Source organism: Zalophus californianus, chromosome X (assembly GCF_009762305.2).
Source record: "Zalophus californianus isolate mZalCal1 chromosome X, mZalCal1.pri.v2, whole genome shotgun sequence".
NCBI classification, from domain to species: Eukaryota; Metazoa; Chordata; class Mammalia; order Carnivora; family Otariidae; genus Zalophus; species Zalophus californianus.
Genome location: NC_045612.1, coordinates 99,937,573 through 99,958,073, shown reverse-complemented (window position 1 = coordinate 99,958,073; position 20,501 = coordinate 99,937,573). Strand labels below are relative to the sequence as shown.

The 20,501-nt window shown below is 35.0% G+C and overlaps 1 pseudogene; it reads right to left on the bottom strand.

The window, feature by feature from the left end:
• Window positions 1-16,434: 16,434 nt before the first annotated feature.
• Window positions 16,435-20,501, bottom strand: part of LOC113930347 — a 106,245-nt pseudogene continuing 102,178 nt past the window's right edge.

The window sequence follows — 20,501 nt, the reverse complement described above, 5'->3', positions numbered from 1 at the left end:
AAAAAGAACTCATACAACTCAACAACAACAAAAAGCCCATAATAATCTGATTAAAAAATTGGCAAATGCTTAAATAGACATTTCTTAAAAGAAGATAAACAAATGTGTAATCAGCAGATGAAAAGATGGTCAACATCACTAATCACTAGGAAAATACAAATCAAAGTTACCAGGAGATACCATCTCACACCAATCAGGATAGCTACTATCAAAAAATAATAATAATAAACAAAGAAGGAAGAAAGAAAACAACTGTTGGTAAGGATGTAGAATAATCTGAATTCTTGTGCGCTATCAGTAGGAATGTAAAATGATATAGTTCCTGTGGAAAATAGTATGGTGCTTCCTCAAAAACTTAAAAAATAGAATTACTATATGATCTAGTAATTCTGTTTCTGGGTATATACTCAAAAGAATTGAAAGCAGTGTCTTTAGATATTTGTACACCCATGTTTATGGCAGCATTATTCACAATAGCTATTCACAAAAGCAACCCAAGTGTCTATCAAGAGATGGATGGAAAAGCAAAATGTGGTATATACATACAATGGTATATTATTCAGCCTTAAAAAGAAGGAAATTCTGCAGTATTTCACAATATGGATAAACCTTGAGAACATTATGCTAAGTGAAATAAGCCAGTCACATAAAGGCTAATACTATGTGTTTCAACTTACATGAGGTACTTAGTCAGTATTATAGAGACAGAAAGTAGAATGGTGGTTGCTTGGGACTGGGTAGAGAGAAGAATGAATAATTATTATTTAATATGTACAGAGTTTTGGTTTTACAAGATGAGAAGATTTCTGGAGATAGATGGTAGTGATGTACACTGTACAACATGAGCATATTTAATACCATTAAACTGTATATCTAAAAATGGCTAAATAGTAAATTCTATGTTATGTGTATTTTTCAATTTTTTAAAAAATGGAAAAATTAATAGGGATAAATATTGATTCTTTGAAGAGAGTAACAAAATTAATAAACTTAGGGCTAGACTGATGAATAAATGATATATAAGGCATACATTATTAATAAAGGGAAAGCACAAAACTAAAGATTGTCCTTATAAGAAAATTAGAATATTTTATGCATAACTTGATGCCAATACATTTAACAATTAACATAAAATAGGCCCTATCCTAAAGAAACACAAATAACACAAGATGTCATAATCCAAATTCCATTAAAATCAATCCTTTTAAAAAACTTCTCACAGGGCGCCTGGGTGGCTCAGTTGGTTAAGCGACTGCCTTCAGCTCAGGTCATGATCCTGGAGTCCCTGGATCGAGTCCCACATCGGGCTCCCTGCTCAGCAGGGAGTCTGCTTCTCCCTCTGACCCTCCCCCCATCTCATGTGCTTTCTCTCTCATTCTCTCTGTCCCTCAAATAAATAAATAAAAAATCTTAAAAAAAAAATTAAAAAAAAAAACTTCTCACAAAGTACACCCCATACTCAGATGACTTCACAAGTAAATTCTTATATATATTTTAACATAAATATCACCAGTTTTTTAAATTTAAATTCAATTAGCCAACATATAGTACATCATTAGTTTCCGATGTAGAGTTCAGTAATTCGTCAGTTGCATATAACACCCAGTGCTCATCACATCATGTGCCCTCCTTAATATTACCAATTTTTAAATAAATTCTTTAAGACAGGAAAATGAAAGAATATTTATTTTACTGTATAGGTATAGTATAATTATCTTAAAACCTGACATAGGACATTATAAGAAGGAAAAATCCCAACTCATGCTATTTTTTTCTCATGAATAGGTGCCAAATCATAAACAAAATATTGATAAAACAAGTACAGTGTTAGATGAAAACTAACACATAATGGTCAAGTAGGTTATATTACAGGAATCAATGTAATCCCCCCTATTAAAAGAAGAAAATTAAAAAAGAATATTATCGTTTCAATATATATAGAAATAGCAAACAAAAAATAGCAATTAGAAGGAAAATCTGTTAGGAATAGAATGGAACTTCTGTAATCTGATTATCTACTGACTGCCTGCATTAATTACCATACGAAATTTTAGATGATGCAATAAGGCAAGGGGTAAGAGTGGACATAAAGAGTTAAAACACTGCTGTCTGTGTATAAAGTTGAAAAGTTTCTACTGATGAACTCCTAGAATGAAGAAGTGAATCAAATACCTGATTATACAGTATAGGAAGTGAAAATTCTACACAGGAAACTATGAAACATTCTGAGAAACTGAAGTTCATATATCCTAATAAATATAGCAGGTCCTTAGATTGGAAGATTTGGCATATAAAGATGTAAATTTTGAATTTCAAAACCGAGCAAAATAATGAAGAGATACCTCACTATATACATATATATTATATAAAGATATATATATCTTTATGTACCTATATAGATTAAATATAGATATCAACATAATAAATATATATATTTGTTCTCCCAATGGCTAACAAATACATATATATATTAGTTCTCCCAATGGTTAATAAACTTAAGGACTGAAAATCAACCTCATTATTCATCAGAGAAATGAAAATTAAATCTCACTGAGATACTCCTACACACCCACCAGAATGGTTCAAAAGAAAGGAAAAGAAAGCTAGCAATACCAAACTCTGGCAAAGATGCAGTGCAAATGAAATTCTCACACACTGTTGGAAGTTTAAATAGGTAAATACATAGAATCACTTTGGGAATCTGCTTTCTATTGAAGTTTAATATGAACATGCCATTTGTTATAGCAATTTCATTCCTACACAGATACACAAAAGAAATGCATGTGTGTATTGACCAAAAGGTATGCACAGTAATATTCATAGCACCATTATTTATAATAGTCCCAAAGTGATACCTTCCTAAACATCTTTCAATGATAGAATGGATAAATATATAATGGAATATTCTTACATTGGAATATCAACAGGCAATGCAAATGTACTTTATAAACTGACAACATTTTATAAGAGATGACTAAGAATAATGCTCACACAGTGCAGGAGAAGAGATATTTGTTTTAAGAGAGGAAGAGTACCAGGATAGTGAATAATTTTATAAATTACTATGAATATTTTTGTTCATAAATATCTTTGTATTTTTTAAAAATGTTTTCCCAGACACAACCTCATTAAGCAGAGGAATTTTATAATTAGTCCTCAGAAAATGAAAATTCTACTATGCCTTCATTAAGCAATATACACAGTGCATATATAGTTCTGACTGGAGCAAAAACAGTTAAATAAAAAATTGTTAGGTAAATTTTCACAAATAAGCATGCATAAAGTGTATGAAGAGACCAGTGAGAATCAGGCCATCAGATAGTGTAAATCCAATAAGTTATCATATATTACTTATGAAAGTTAGTTTTATGTGTCAACTTGCCTAAACTATAGTGCACAGTTCAAACACTATTCTAAATATTGCTGTGAAGATATTTTGTAGATGTGGTGATGTGGTGGATGATGTATGATCTACAGTCAGTAGATTTTAAGTAAAGGAGATTATTGTCAATATGGTAAGTGGGCCTCATCCAATCACTGGAAATACTGTAAAAGCAAAACCAAAGTTTCCCTGAAGAAAGAGAAATTCTGCCTCACACAGCAGCATCAACTGTTGCATCAGTTTCCAGCGTATAGGCTCACCCTAAGCTTTTCAGACTTGCCAGCCTGAACAAACGGCCAGCCAATTTCCTGAAATAGATTGATCTACCTACATCTGTATCACTATCAAGATATATATAACATGTTTATATACATCTACCTCCTACTGGTTTTTCTTTTTCTCTGGAGAACCATGACTGATACAGATTTTGGTACCAAGAGTAGCTCTAAAGGAACATAAACTTCAGAATGAGTTGAGGGAATTGATTTTGGGGTTTCTGAAATTGGTTCTGTAATCTGATTAGATTTAAAGCACTAATGACTCTATTTCCAGTGTAAAGATGGCACTGAAAGTCCATGCTGTAATGTGGCAATAGATATATGTAAAATATCACTATTGAATACTTAAAATATTTATAAAAAGGCAAGTTTCTAGGTTATCATAAACTTGATACCTTAGAACATTTTTGTCAAACTCACAAGTATAATGAGACTGGCTGCTTAGTCCTAACTGTACTGAAGAAAGTGGGGAAAGATACGGATGAATGCAGGGCTTCAAATTCCCAGCTCAAGCACCTTATAAATGAAGGAAAATGTCTGTATTAGTCAGCTAAACTGCATCTTAATCCGTTCAGGCTGCTATTTAAAGAATACAGATTGGCTTAAACAATAGACATTTATTCTCAGAGTTCTTGAGGCTGGAAAGTCCAAGATAGAGGTCCAGCAGGGTTTGACTTCCAATAAGGGCTCTCTTCTTGACTTGTAGACAGTCACCTTCTTGCTGTATCCTCACATGGTCTTTCCTTGATGCATGTCTCTCTCCTTCTCTTCTAAAAGGTCACCAATCCTTTTAGTATAGGACCCGACCCTTATGAACTTGTTTAATCTTAACTGCTTCCTAAAAGCCCTATTTCCGAATAGTAGGGCTTCAATATATGAGTTTGGAGAAGGGCACAATTCAGTACATATGAGTTATTATGTCTGACCTGAAGGAAACCTTTATCTCCTATAGCCACAGGGCTGACATTGTTGAAAACCAAACACAGAACCTCATCTTGTGAGTAGTTAAATTCATCACAAATTGAATAACTAACCTTGTAGGTATCTTCTATTAAAGTGAGGTCATATGTTAGGAAAGAACCAGATAGTAAATATTGGAATGGGCACATATGAGTAGATCTCAAATAAAGCTGGGGACATCAAATCCGTAAGTTCCGTTAAACCTACTTTGCGAGTAGAGGCAGTCTTTCTAACCCCCATCTAAGGTTAACACCGCTTTACCCGAGGAACCATAAAGTACACCCACAATGAGGTAACTGCCTTGCAAGATATTATTGATTCTCTTCTGGACCCACTCTATTGTCTTTGCTTCTAGACCTAAAGACTCAATTTCCAGCAAGACTTAAGAGGTGAAGGTGAAATAAAGTTTGGCCCATGAGGAAGTGTGCTCCAAAAGAATTGAATGATTTTTTCCAGTTTATATAGATAGAGACATGGAGAACATACGTGAAAATGGAGATTAAGGGTGTGGGCTAAGGGTGGAAAGAAACAAAGTTGGTTTAGGCCAATTTACTGATATGGGTCCACTAAAGAGAGACTTTGAATTCAATGTTGTAGCTTGAAGGGTTAGAAAGGGATCAAACAGTTTATTTAGTTGATTGGCTGAAATATGGACCAAAAGGTGCATACTAAACATGAATTGCAGTGCCATAATTGCACTGGTATACTATAGATTAAAGGCTTAGAGAGATTGGGATATTGGCCTGGTTTTATTATGTAAGAAATGCTCACCCATCTGGGTAGGGTCCAGAGGACACACATTTCACCACAACTATGAGAAATAAATTTGTGAGGGGAGCCACAGCATTCTTGTAGAGCTCTATAGTCACTCTTCTCTGTAGGTCAGAAATTACAGCAAAAACTGGTGCCAGTTAACTGAGATTCTTACATACAATGGTGGTAATCCTATCCCAAAATAACAGGCACCAAGTGGTAGCATATGTTCACCAAAGATAGGTGGGTATGGTTACCATAATGGAAAGCAAAGTTAAAACAGTAATCAGAATAGTCTAACTTACAGAAACCTATGGTGATGACTAGTTAATTACGGCATCCCCAGAAGAGAAATAGATGGGCAGTCTACAAAATTCTTATTTGACCTGTATATAGGGAAGAATTCTAGGTGGAATGAACAGAAGTCTAACTTGAATCACCAAAACAGAGAATCATGACTCTTCAATCAATTCCCAGAGTTGAGCTAGTTTATAGACCCAGAGCTCTTTGAATGAAGGAGAGGCTGGGTACCCTTGTAGAAGAATTCTGCTATACTGTTTATACTTTTAGTCTTTTTCCCAGCCTTCCCCAAGGGACATACAGACTTTTACCAGAGTAACTCTGCTTTGAAGAAAAGGAGATATATTTTTTTAGTGATTACTGGACACTGGCACTGAATTGATGCTAATTCCAAGAGAGCTGAAACATCATCATGATCTACCAGTCAGAGCAGGGGCTACAGAGCTAAGTGAGTTCTAGGTCATGACCATCTCACAGTGGGTCAAATGAGTCCCTAAACATACCCTGTCATTATTTGTACCCTTCAGGAATGCATAATTGGAAGAGACATGCTCAACAACTAACAAAATTCAAATACTAGTTCCCTCAACTATGGAGTGAGGGATGTAATAGCAGGAAAGGCCAAGTGGAACCACAAGAATTGTTTCCACTAAGGAAAATAGTAAACCCAAAGGAATACCTCATTCCTGGATAGATGGAAAAAATTAGTGCCACCATCAAGGACTAGAAGAAAACAAGGGTCATGATTTTCAACTCATCCCCATTAAATCTGCCTATTTGGTCTATGTAGAAAACAGATGGATCTTGAAAAAGAGCAGTGGATTATCATAAACATAACCAGGTGATGACTGCAATCACAGCTACTATTCGAGATGTGGTTTTGTTACCTGAGCAAATTAACATATCCCTAGTACCTGGTATATAGAATTGATCTGACAAACCTGTTTTCTCTAAACCTGTTGTTGGTAAAGACCACCAGAAACAGGTTGTTTTCATCTGGTAAGCCAACAATAAATCTTCACTCTCTTAACTCAGAGGTATATTGACTCCTCAGACCTCTGTCATAATTTAGTCCACAAAGACCTTGCTCACCTTTCCCTTCCACAAGACATCATCACACTATTCTATTAAGTTGAAGACATTCTGCTGATTGGACCTAGTGAATAAGTAATAGCAACAACTCTGGCCAAACTGCCAAATGGTGGGGAATAAATCTAACAAAAATTTAGGTACCTTCCACTCCAACAAAATTTCTAGGTGTCTGGTGGTGTGGGGCATATTAAGATACCTTTCTAAGGTATTGCATCTGATTCCTCCTATGATTAAAAAAAAAAAAAAAAAAAAGGAGCCCAATGCCAAATAGGCCTCTGGATTTTGGAGGTAATGGATTCTTCATTTGGTTGTGCTAAGCCATCCCATTTACTGAGTGGCCCAAAAGGCTGCTAGGTTTGAATGGGGCTAGTTTTGAGAAGAAGAAAGTGGTCTGCAACAGCTCCAGGCCACCATGCCATCTGTTCTACCATGTGGACCATATTATCCAGCAGATCCATTGATACTTGAGGTTTCAGTGGAAGATGGAGATACTATTTGGAAACTGGTAGGTCCCTATAGATGGATCACAGTGCAGATCTTTATGAATTTGGAGTAAAGCTCTGCCATCCTCTGTAGGTAACTACTCTTTTAAGAAGCAGCTTTTGGCTTACTAGGGCTTGTAGAGACCCACTTAAATATGGATCACAAAATTCCCATGGAACCTGAGCTGCCTATCATGAACTGGGTTTTAGCTAACCCACTAAGCCACAAAGTTGGGGATGCACAACAGTATTCCATTATCAAATGGAAGTGGTATAGAAAACACTGGGCCTGAGCGGGTCCTGAAGGCACAATAATTACATGAAGAAGTGGCCCAAATGCCCATGGTTCCCATTTCTGCTGCATTTTCTTCTCTCTCCCAGTCTGCATCTATGCGCTCATGGGGAGTTCATTGCTAGCAGTTGGCTGATGAAGAGAAAACTCAGCTCTGGTTTATAGATGGTTCTGTGCAATATACAAGCACCACCACAAAGAGGACAGCTACAGCACTAAAGCCCTTTTCTAGAACCTTGCTAAAGGACAGTGGTATACAGAAATCCTTCCAGTGGGCAGAACTTCAAGCAGTATATCTGGTGGTTAATTTTTTTTTTTTTTGGAAAGAAAAATGGCCACATGTGTGATTTGTATACTTCTTCGTGGGCTGTGGCCAGTGGTTTGGATGGTCAGGGACTTGGAAGGAACCTGATTTAAAAGTTGCAACCAATTTGACTAATCATGTCTCTGAATTGATGGGCTAAGAAAATAATTACTAGACCTGCTGGGTTAATTTATTCTTATTAGTAAGGGGAAATTGATTTGCTTCCACATGATAGAAGTAAAGAAGAATATGTCTGTAATATAGGAGATCCCTTAGGGTATCTCAGTACTACCATGCCCCGTGATTATGATCAACAGAAAACTTCAACAACCCCAAATCAGGAAAAACTACTAATGACCCAGACACATTATGAACGAAGGTTTGGGGCACCCCATTAGGCAAAGAACCATTACTAGCTGCGTGACTTGCTGAAGACAAAGGAAATATAGAATGGGTAGTGAAAGAAAGTAGTTATAAATACCAGCTATGATCATGTGACTACTTGAGGAAATGAAGACTGTAACTGTTAAGAGTATTTTTTCCTTATTTTGTTGTAAATATATCTGTATGCATATAAAATATATACAAAAATATTTTATTATCTTCCTTTTCTTAACTACTTATACATCATAAGATGTATTCATAATAGTTAAGTTCACATGACAGAATTTAAGTTACAGAATAACATGGAGAAGAATATCTCCTAAAGATTTCAAATCTCCTTCTAAGAGTTATACATTCTTGTTTGTACACAAACAGTTGTCTCATGTTAGATGGAATTATGGCATTGTTATTGTGTTTATTTATAGATTAAATATTGTTAAGAAGATGTATATGGGTGCCAAGTTGACAAGGGATAGACTGATGGTTAGTTTTATGTATCAGTTTGGCTAGGCTGTAGTACCTAGTTATTCAAGTACTAATCAATTGTGTTGGTGTGAAGGTATTTTGTAGTTGTGGTTAACATCTATAATCAATTGACTTTCAGCAAAAGAGATCATTCTTATAATGCGGGATGGCCTCAGCCTATTAGTTGGAAGTCCTTAAAAGCAAAACTATGTTTTCTTTAGGGAAGAAAAAATTCTGCCTCAAAACTCCAGCATTAACTCATGCCTGAGAGTTTTGTTTGCCAGCCTGCCCTACAGATTTCAGAGTTGCTAGTCCCCACAATTATATATTTCAATGTCTTGACATTTCTCTCTCTCTCTCTCTCTCCACACACACACACACACACACACACACACACACACACACACACACACACACACACACACACACACACACACACACTGGTTCTGTTTCTGTGGAGAACCCTAACTAACACACTAGTCCTGAATGTTTTTTATATTACTCTGTTAGGCACGTATTAATCTAGTGTGCTGTATAGAATTTTTTACTGGCAACTGGCTATTAACCTAATATTCAAGGGCAATGAAAATGCTCACAAGGCTTGAACTTTGTGGAGGACTGTATTTCCTCTTAAACAAATCATTCCTCTTTCATGTTATTCTTGTTTCAAAAGGTAAAAGGAAAGGAACATTTTTAGATAAAGGATGCTTATTACTTGAAATTCATGGATAGAGCTCTTACATTGTGAAAGCTCTCAACTCTGCTAACTTTACTGCTTTTGCAGCAAGCATAATATAGACATGGATATAACAACATTTTTAGACTGACATCTCAGAAGACAGTATATATTTTAAAATGAAATGTTGAAGAAATTATCAGTAGTGTCAAAATTGAAGAAGAAAAAATATTACCATTCAATTTACTGTGTTTATAGAGTTATATTGCATTTTTCCTTTCCATGTAATTGCTTTATAACCTCCAAACTCTAATCACACTTCTCTCTCCTGATACACTTAGCTAAAATTTAAGTATTAAATAATATAAAATATACACATAGAAAATCATTCCTCATCCCCAATAGTCCCAAATCCCAGACATAATCACAATCAATTGCTTTATAAAAATCTTTAAATGTTTAATTTGAAGGCTGCAAAAATAGCAAAAATAATTTTGAAAAATGAAAAATAAAATCAGTAATGATCCCACAAGCTAAACACAATTTTCATTTTTGCATATAAGCTTTAAGTTTTTTATGTACATAGATATTCTGCATAACTTGTCATGTTATATGTGAAGTATATATTATGTAACACATATATATGTGTGTATATTACATAATATAAATATAAATATATAATATTTTATGCATTATACTCCATAATTGTTATATTAAAGGCTGCATAGAAACAAGATTAAGTAGGAATTCAGAGTATAGGTCACACTCAAGAAAGGGGAAAGAGTTATCCCATGCAAAATCCTTTTCCTGGATCTTTTGACCAAAATCTATATGTTCATTGAACATAATGTGCAAAACCAAACACCTATTAATGGTTGTTTCCAATTTAATGCAATTTAGATCATGCTGTATCATAGGTAAGAATAGCTTATGGCTACTCTTATCAGAAACCTAAAAACAATTTCTTAGAAATAATAAAAATCTGAGGTGCTCAGTCTAGCACTAATCTTGTTTTCTAAGGATACATCAATGATTTAGGCTTTTTCTATATTTCTGCCTTTTATCCTTTTTCACATGGCTCACATACTCAAGATCATAAGATGGCAGCAAGAATCCCAGCCATCCAAAGAAGAAGTGAAACTCTCACTTTTTACAGATGATATGATACTTTATGTGGAAAACCCAAAAAGACTCCACCCCAAAACTGCTAGAACTCATACAGGAATTCAGTAAAGTGGCAGGATATAAAATCAATGCACAGAAATCAGTTGCATTCCTATACACCAACAACAAGGCAGAAGAAAGAAAAATTAAGGAGTTGATCCCATTTACAATTGCACCCAAACCGTAAGATACTTAGGAATAAATCTAACCAAAGAGGCAAAGGATCTGTACTCAGAAAACTATAGAATACTCGTGAAAGAAATTGAGGAAGACACAAAGAAATGGAAAAATGCTCCATGCTCATGGATTGGAAGAACAAATATTGTGAAATCCATGCTACCTAGAGCAATCTACACATTTAATGCAATCCCTATCAAAATATCATCCACTTTTTTCAAGGAAATGGAACAAATAATCCTAAAATTTGTATGGAACCAGAAAAGACCCCAAATAGCCAGAGGAATGAATGTTGAAAAAGAAAAGCAAAGCTGGCAGCATCACAATTCTGGACTTCAAGCTCTATTACAAAGCTGTCATCATCAAGACAGTATGGTACTGGCACAAAAGCAGACATATAGATCAATGGAACAGAATAGAGAGCCCAGAAATGGACCCTCAACTCTATTCTCACCCAATCTCTGACAAAGCAGGAAAGAATGTCCAATGGAAAAAAGACAGTCTCTTCAGCAAATGGTGTTGGGAAAATTGGACAGCCACATGCAGAAGAATGAAACTGGACCATTTCCTTACACCACACACAAAAATAGACTCCAAATGGATGAAAGACCTAAATGTGAGGCAGGAATCCATCAAAATCCTTCAGGAGAACACAGGCAGCAACCTCTTCGACCTCAGCCGCAGCAACTTCTTCCTAGAAACATCGCCAAAGGCAAGGGAAGCAAGGGCAAAAATGAACTATTGGGATTCATCAAGATAAAAAGCTTTTGCACAGCAAAGGAAACAGTCAACAAAACAAGAGGCAACCCACAGAATGGGAGAAGATATTTGTAAATGACATATCAGATAAAGGGCTGGTATCCAAAGTCTATGAAGAACTTCTCAAACTCAACACCCAAAGAACAAATGATCCAATCAACAAATGGGCAGAAGACACGAGCAGACATTTTTGCAAAGAAGACATCCAAATGGCCAACAGACACATGAAAAAGTGCTTAATATCACTCAGCATCATGGAAATCCAAATCAAAACCTCCATGAGATAACACCTCACACCAGTCAGAATAGCTAAAATTAACAAGCCAGGAAATGACAGATGTTGGCAAGGATGTGGAGAAAGGGGAACCCACCTACACTGTTGGTGGGAATGCAAGCTGGTGCAGCCACTCTGGAAAACAGTATGGAGATTCCTCAAAAAGTTGAAAATAGAGCTGCCCTACAACCCAGCAATTGCACTACTGGGTATTTACCCCAAAGATACAAATGTAGTGATCCAAAGAGGCACATGCACCCCAATGTTTATAGCACCAATGTCCACAATAGCCAAACTATGGAAATAGCCTAGATGTCCATCAACAGATGAATGGATAAAGATGTGGTGTATATATACAATGGAATATTACGCAGCCATCAAAAAAATGAAATCCTGCCATTTGCAATGACGTGGATGGAACTAGAGGGTATTATGCTAAGCGAAATAAGTCAATCAGAGAAAAGTAAGTATCATATGATCTCACTGATATGAGGAATTTGAGAAACAAGAGAGAGGATCAAAGGGGAAGGGAGGGAAAAATGAAACAGGATGAAACCAGAGAGGGAGACAAACCAAAGAGACTCTTACTATCAGAAAACAAACTGAGGGTTGCTGGAGTGGAGGGGGGTAGGAGGGCTGGGGTGGCTGGGTGATGGACATTGGGGATGTTATCTGCTATGGTGAGTGCTGTGAATTGTGTAAGACTGATGAATCACAGACCTGTACCCCTGAAACAAATAATATATTATATGTTAAATAAATAAATAAATAAATAAATAATTTGCTAGGGAAAAAAAATAGAATCCCAGCCATCATTTGTAATGCCAGACAAAAGACCATCAACTATTTCTTGAGATTTCCATATTTATAGACTGAGTATGTTGTTTCATATGCAAATATAATTAAGTAATCATAGCTCTAGCAACACATGTATATGAAAAGCTTATATGGATATATATGTGTGTGTGTACCTATAAATACACACATTTACATATATATAATTTAAAAAGTAATTATTGCTCAATCACACATTTATATGAAAAGATATATTTGAAGGAGAGGCCTCAAGGAAGTTGACAAGAAAGTAGAAGTTGACAGATTAGTCTAGGAAGTCAATTACACCATTCCACATAAGCCTTTGATGATAGCAGTCCTGTGCATCCCAGTAGATTGAAGATGATGCCTACCCTTGGAACATCAGAAGTGATGCTGACTCCTTTAGCCTTGTGGATAAAGTGAAGATGCCTCATAAATGAGATTTTTGAAAGCTTCTGGGACTGTTTTCCATGAAAAGCATTTGTAGTGAAGTTGATATTATTTTGTAAGGACAGTTAAACAGGGGCTATTTGGGATGACCTTGAAGTAATGAAGACCAATCAAAAATATACAGCTAATAATCTGTTATAATAATCCAGACACAGGCTAACATAATTCAGAACAAAGACAATGGCAAGGAAAAAAGAAAGAAGGAGACATAATTGAGAGGAAATTCAAGGAAAGAATTTTTCAACTTTTAACAGCTTGTATGTAGGAAACACATTAAACACATCAAAAAATGACAAGATGTCCAGCCTTGATTGCCTGAAAAAAAAGTCACACTCTTGAACAAAAATATACCAGTATTTATATTTGCAATTTTCTTCAGAAAGCTATTTCTTAAATGTAAAGGATTAATAGGCATTAATTTGATATGTGGCCTATAGGTTATACATTTAATTCATTTTATATTTAAAATAATGTTCAAACCTTTATTAAAAGTCAATGAATCCCTATTCGTTTATACTGCTTTCAGCTTTCTCTAGATGTTTAGATGTACCTTGCCAGCTATTTTATTCTTTGTTACTAGAATAAGACAACCACATCTGGAAGTCTCAAAATGCCAGGTGAGGAGGTTTTAAGACATTCAGATTTTCTGTGTCAAGGCCATTGTTCCTGGTTTCTTTACTGCAAAGAGCATCACGGTGAATAATTTCAGACCTCTAGCTGATGATTTTTCCTGTTTGGACAAGAATGTTTTCTGCAGTGAATGAATGCCTCTAAAATCCCACAGAAGAAACAATCCTGCTTTCACACTTCCATTTTGTTCCATAAGATGAGTGATTTGTGAGTGAATTGAGGGAATTCTACAGAACCATTTTTAAAACTGTTGTGTAAAAATATCTCATTGTGTAGATCATCACATACCTTCCAACGGTAATTGGATACTTGGGATATGGGAGAGGAGGCTGTTTTATTACTATTTCAGTCTCTTTGAAGTTTAAAGTTAAAAATATGGTTGATTACTTGGAAATTAATAATTAATTAGTTTACGACAAAAAAACCCATCCTTACAAATTATAAGAAATTCTAAATTTATCTAAACATTTCTGCTTTTTATTTAAACTTCTTATAGATTTGGATTTTTCAAAAAGTGAAAATTTCTCTCTTCAGGTGATCATTTTTAAGCTGTAACTACTAAACACTGTTTATGTAATGCCTACCTTATACAAATAAGGTTATCAGAAATAGATCAGGTGGAAATTTCCTGTGCCATGTGAAAAAATTTATTAATACCCATCTTAAAGAAGCAAGGACTATTCAATAAAATGAGAATAGCAATCACCCAGAAAGAACAGGAGTAACCACACATGAGCTATACACTTACATAGTTGAAATATACAGCCTTAAAAAACCCAAATGGAATTCCATTTAAACACAATGGATTTTTACATTATGCTATTTGGTTTCAAAATTTATATATTTTCTCTTTAATCCATAAGGTATTTAGATGACTATTCATTATTTCCCAGTAAAGAAAAATTATTTTCAGAGGATCATACCTTTTTTTGGATTCTATGCTTTTGTCATCCAATTTTTTAAGGTCTGGGAATATGGCCTATAAAAATTTGTTTGGGAGAATATATTCAATTTTTGTTTGCAGTCAAGCTCAAAATTTATATTTGTAAGCTTTATACAAATAAAATAGATTAATATATATTTTCTTATATAGGGTAAAAACTTAGATTCTTACAGAGGCTAATCCCTTCCCCTCACTGTCTGTACTCATAAAAAAAAATGTTATTGTATTGCTTAAATCCCAAGCAACCACACTCCTTTGGCTTAAACAAATATATTAAAACATTTTACTATGATGTTTCTGGATTTAGGTATTGTCTAGGAGTTTTGCTTTATGTATTTCATTGCTTTTTTGTTTCGGGCATAAAAATTGTGGCTGTTTTATATACTCTGTTAATTATTAATTGTGTTATTGTAAAAACCTGTATTAGTTTTATATTTCTGTTGTAACAAATTACTACAACTCAGTGGCTTAAAATGATGCACAGTTACTTTCTTACAGTTTTGTAGATTAAAAGTTTGACACGGGTTTCATTGGATTTAAATCAACTGCATTCCTACCTGAAGGCTTTAAGGGAAAATCAGTGTCTCTGACACTTTCATCTTCCAGTGGCCACCCACACTCCTTGATTCATGGCCCTCTTCCTTCATCTTCAAAGTTAGTAACATTATAACTCTGATCCTTCTTGTAATCAGATCTCCTTCTGACCACATCCAGAAAAGGTTCTCTGCTTTTAAGGACTCAAGTGATTAGGTTGGGTCATCCCAGCTAATCCAAAATAATCTCCCCTTCTCCAGACCCTTAACCTGAGTCACATTTCCAAAATCTCTCTTTTTAGTTTAACATATTCACAAATTACAGGGACTGGAGCATCCACATGTTGGGATGGGGGAATATTCTCTCTTTTGTCATAATTAATGATCTTGGTTCTGGTATTGAATGCTGCCTTTTATGATATAAATATTGCCTCTTTTGATTGATTTTTGTTCATATTTAGTGAATTGTTTCTCATTCCTTTTTTTCCCCAACATATCTGTGTTATCTTTCAAAAGTGATGTTTGGGAACTAAATATTTGCCCAAATATTTTTTCACTTTAATGTCTGGCATTTAGGATGAATTAGTCTATTCTAATTTATTATGATAACTGATATAATTGGTTTTCTTTCATCTTATTTTAGGTAAACCATCTAATAATGTTTATTTTATTAGTACAAAAGAAAGGCAGTCAGCTCCTAAGTGTCCTGACTAGGATCAATTTAGTTAGGATAAATAACTGGAGGCTGCCTATTTTTTCATGATGAGGTAGTTTCTTCAAAGATTGCATATAGCTACTTATACTGCCTAGAGTTCCTGTACACTGCAACTTTGTGTCTCTGGAATAGCTGGGAAGCCATCCTCTTCACCCCAGGCTCTAAAGGAGAAATACTAATTATTACAAAAAATGAACTTTAAAACCTACTCTCTTGTAGAAAACTTTCCACAAATACATCTAAAATTTCCAACAAATATATGTTACCATGAAGCACATTTTAGTTAAAACCTTCCATCCAAGAAGCTGAGTGTAAGAACAGATGAAGAAGAATACATATTCAAAAAATATTTTTTAATTAAAAAATGAGAAAAATAACATGTATTCAGATCACCATATCCCCAAATTTCCTTTCTATATTCACTTTTTGGCCAACCAAAATCAGGTTTCTGTCCCAACATTTTTTTTTTTTTGCTAAGTACAATGGACATTTTGCTGCACTTATGTTAAATTACTTTGCCTTATTTTAAAATAACTCTTTCTACCTTTTTTTTTCAGAACAATAAACACTTTTATTACATGACTGAAGATAGGAGGGAGGAAGATTTATTCGCCTTTCCAGGCTTTGATTTTCTTCAGCTAGAACTCTAGCTCTTTACCCTCCAGCATGTAGCCTTCTGCTCGGCCACACTGGACTGGTCTTAAAGTGATGCATGCAAGAAGCTTGCCCTGATGAAACTGCTCCTCCAGAAGACCGCTGGTTTTGGCATTCTTTTTCCTTCATTATATTTCTTCTGAATTTCCTTTGATCATTTTTTTGTTTAAAATCTCTTGTTCCTTGGGAGTCCTTCTTGAGGCCCAGGAGGATTGCATAGTGGGACCTGTACCACTGTCAGTAGGGTGTGATTGACATCACAATACAGTTATTCACCAGGTCTTGGTGCTAACCAGTTCATTGTTGGATGTACTGCAGACAACATCAATAATCCTTGTTTTGCACATACAACACTTGGAGCCCCAGAAAGTTCCCCATTCCCCATGTCCAGCCCCAAGGCATGGTACTTCTTTTTTTTGTTAAAGATTTTATTTATTTAGGGGTGCCTGGGTGGCTCAGTCGTTAAGCGTCTGCCTTTGGCTCAGGTCATGATCCCAGGGTCCTGGGATGGAGCCCCGCATCGGGCTCCCTGCTCCACAGGAAGCCTGCTTCTCCCTCTCCCACTCCCGCTGCTTGTGTTCCCTCTCTCGCTGTGTCTCTCTCTGTCAAATAAATAAATAAAATTTTTTAAAAAGATTTTATTTATTTGAGAAAGAGTATGAGCTGAGGGAGAGGGAGAAGCAGACTCCCTGCTGAACAGGGAGCCCAATGCAGGGCTCCATCCCAGAACCCTGAGATCATGACCTGAGCCAAAGGCAGATGCTCAACCAACTGAGCCACCCAGGTCCCCAGCACGGCACTTCTTATTGACTCCTCAATACAGACTGTGTGTGTGCAGTGGGGGCCAATCTTAGTGTTGGCAGCAGGGCATCCCAGCTCATACTTTCACTTCTTGTGGAAGGTCTTTCTCTTGCCCCCGCTCTTGCAACGTCTGTGGCACTAGTCCCGAGAGATGCCCACCCCTATCAGCACTGGCTGTGAAAGAATTATTTCTACCCTCCTGAAAGTCTTTTCTCACTTTCCTCTCAGAAAGTCATATTTTTCTCTTTATACCTGTTTTTTTTTGTCAATTAGGTATATTCTTTATTTTTTAATTTTTTTCCAGCTTTATTAGATACATTTGACAAATTAAAAGTATATATACTTAAAGTATACAATACGGTGTTTTGAAGTAAATATATTTTATGTAATGATTACCATACTCAACTAATATATCCATCACCTCACATAGTTCCATTCTGTGTGTGTGAAGAGAGCACTTAAGATCTATTCTCCTAACAAATTTCTATTATACAATACATTATTAGTTATAATTACTATGCATTCTTTTGTAGTTCCTCTCCATGGCTATTCTTTAGGTATTAACATTTCTTAGACTTATTACTAGGTCTATTTCTTACTCTATACATCCCTTTGGTTAATCTTATCTTCTTCCACCTTTTCAAAACTAGATTTATCCTGACTTGGTGATTATCTGGATGTAGAGACTGAGGAAAGATAGGAATGTAAGATGATACCTATGGTCCTTGATTGGGCAGTTGAAGAACTGCTATTATAATGACAACAGAAGAAGCAGGTTTTGTAAGAAAATAATTGTTAGTTTTGATCATCATGAGTTTGAGATGCCTGTTATTGAAAGTGAGAAATATTCAGTAGCTAGCTGGGTATACAGTCCTAAATAGTAAAATATATTCAGTGCAGGTGTGTATGTATGTGTGTGTATATATATATATATATATATATATATATATATATATATATATATATATAGCAATTGTCAGCACTTATGAGGCAACTGAAATCAAGAAACTAGATGAGTATATTGTAGAATAATCTGTAGAGTAGGAAAATGGGGGGGGGGAGCAAAAGCCAGAGCTCTAAATAACACCAGTATTTAAGAATTAAACAGAAGCAAGCCTCATAAAATAAGTATGAGCAGTTAGAGAAATGGGAGAAAACTCAGGAGACTGTGATATAATCAAATCAAAGGAAATGTATGCTTGATATAGAGTTGGTTGCTTACCTAATAACCATTCTCTCCTTCAACATAATTTTACAAACTCTAAATTGTGTTGAGTCAGCAATCTGCCCAGAGAAGGGGGGAAATATCTATAGCCACAGAGGATGAATTATGATTGGTCTTAATAAAGTGTGCTAATCTCATACTCCTTTGCTGGTGATTATTTTATAGATTTGTTTGTGACAAAATGCTAGTCAATGAGAAGTCAGGGGAAATCTTCTGGAGGGTTCTAAAAAAGGATTACAGTTCTGTGATTGTATGTAATTAGAGATCTTTATTATTTAAGCCACTAATCGTAATATTTGCTATTAATTTTATCCAAACATCCCATACTTGATAAATACCTTGATTACTAAAAAAATGGGTGGTATAAACAACAGTCCCTAAACTGTGCAAAATAGATAAGTAAAGGAGGGCAAATGAGGGTAAGTGGTGACCCAATCATATCAAGATGAGAAACTTGTTACTCTTTTTATATGGAGCAAAACATGTGGTCAATTTTTTTCTTATTATATCCTGTGATTCAACCTACATGCCAAATGATGACATATCATAAGAAGCAAGAGGAAATTTCAGGGTGTTACCATGTGTTGTCTCTTTCTTGAAGCTTCCAGAAGAGAGAGGGGTGCTTAGGTTAAACGTGGATAGTCAGATAGAACTAAAAAATTAAGGACAAATGAAACCCAAAGCTAGAAGAAGGAAATAAATAATAAAGATAAGAGCATAGATAAAGGAAATAGAGAAGAAAAAAACAATAGAGAAAATCAGTAAAACTCAAATTGGAGAACTTGGATGAAATAGACAAATTCCTAGAAACACAAACCTACCATAATAAATTATGAAGAAATGGAAAATCTGAATAGGCTTATAACTTGTAAGGAGGTTAAATCAATAATCAGAAATTTCCCAGTAACAAAAAGCCCTGGATCTGATAGCTTCACTGGCAAATTCTACAAAACATTTAAAGAAGAATTAATAATACTCCTTCTCAAAATCTTCCAAAAAATTCAAGAGTAGAGAATACTTGCTAACTCATTCTAAATGGCAAACATTACCATGATACCAAAGCCAACAAAAATACTAGAAGAAAAGTTAAGTACAAACCAATATGTTTTATGAACATTGATGAAAAGCTCCCCAAAAAGTACTAACTAGTGAACAGAACTCAGCAACATATTAAAAGGATTATACACCATGACCACGTGGGACTTATTCCTAAAATGCAAAGATGGTTCAACATACAAAAATTAATTAATGGAATATGCCACATCAACAGAATGAAGAGGAAAAAATCATCTCAACTGGTACATAAAGCATTTGACCCAATTCAGTAATCTTTCATGATAAAAACATGAAACTGGAATAGAAAGAAACTACTCAATATAATAAAAGCCCTATATAACAATCCCATAGTGAACATCATATTCAAAGGTGAAAGACAGATTTTCGACTAAAATCCAGAACAAGGCAAGGATGCCTGCTTTTACCACTTCTATTAAACATAGTACTGGAAGTTCTAGCCAGAGTAATTAGGCAAGAAAAGGAAAGAAAAAGCATCCAAATTGGAAGAGAAGTAAAACTGTCTCTGTTTGCAGATGATATAACCTTATATGTAGAAAACCCAAAAACTCTAAAAAAAAAAATTGTTAGAACTAACAAATGAATTCAGCAAAGCAGCAGGATACCAATTCAATACAATACAACAAATGAACCTACAATGCTAAATGCAAGAATCAAGACCAAAAATGTGGTATATAATTTGCTTTCATTTATAGAAAATTTCCAGAATAGGTAACTCCATAGACAAAAAAAGCAGATTAGTGATTGTCAGGGTCCAAGGATTGGGGGGTGGGGGGTGGATAAAGAGTGATAGTTTAATGGGTATGGAAATTCCCTTTAGGGTGATGCAATGAATTGTATAGTTTAAAATAGTTTTGTGTTATGTGAATTTCACCTAGATTTAAAAAAATTAAAAAGTGAAGGAAAAATAAAGGCTTT